Below are 827 nucleotides of genomic sequence, written 5' to 3'. Positions count from 1 at the left end.
AGGAGGCTTCTTTAGTACTGCCGGATGCAGCTTGCATTCCAGTCAGATTCTGAGAAATCATATTGACTTGCTGAGTTAATATTTTATTCTGAGCCAATATGGCATTAGAGTATCAATCTCAAGAACTCCTTTCTTCTGAGTCATCCCATTATTCACAGGATTTCTTTCAGAAGTATACATGAACTGGTTATTTGCAACCATTTCAATGAGTTCCTGGGCTTCTGCAGGTGTTTTCTTCAAATGAAGAGACCCACCAGCAGAGTGGTCCAATGACATCTTGGATAATTCAAACAGACCATCATAGAATATACATTCTGAAAGCATGTCAGAAGGACACTTTCTGATCAATTGCTTGTATCTTTCCCAAGCTTCATAGAGGGATTCACCTTCTTTCTGTCTGAAGGTTTGGACTTCCACTTTAAGCTTGATCATCTTTTGAGGTGGAAAGAATTTGGCCAAGAAAGCATTGACCAACTTTTCCCAAGAGTTCAGGCTTTCTCTAGGTTGTGAGTCTAACTATATCCTAGCTCTGTCTCTTACAGCAAAGGGGAAAAGCATAATTCTGTAGACCTCGGGATCAACCCCATTGGTCTTAACAGTGTCATAGATTTGCAAGAATTCAGCTAAGAACTGATGAGGATCTTCCAATGAAAGTCCATGAAACTTGCAATTCTGCTGCATTAGAGAAACTAATTGAGGCTTAAGCTCAAAGTTGTTTGCTCTAATTGCAGGAATTGAGATGCTTCTTCCATAGAAGTTGGAAGTTGGTGCAATAAAGTCACCAAGCATCTTCCTTGCATCTCTAGCATTGTTGTTGGATTCGGCTG

The 827-nt window shown here is 40.1% G+C and overlaps 1 non-coding gene across 1 annotated transcript; it reads left to right on the top strand.

The window, feature by feature from the left end:
• The first annotated feature begins 318 nt into the window (after positions 1 to 318).
• LOC112746005 (small nucleolar RNA R71) lies at positions 319 to 426 on the top strand. The gene has a single exon (XR_003173905.1). It is a non-coding gene; the product is annotated as a small nucleolar RNA R71 (small nucleolar RNA).
• The last annotated feature ends 401 nt before the right edge of the window (positions 427 to 827 follow it).

This window comes from Arachis hypogaea, chromosome 14 (assembly GCF_003086295.3).
Source record: "Arachis hypogaea cultivar Tifrunner chromosome 14, arahy.Tifrunner.gnm2.J5K5, whole genome shotgun sequence".
Taxonomy (NCBI): domain Eukaryota; kingdom Viridiplantae; phylum Streptophyta; class Magnoliopsida; order Fabales; family Fabaceae; genus Arachis; species Arachis hypogaea.
This window is presented reverse-complemented; position numbering and strand designations above follow the sequence as displayed.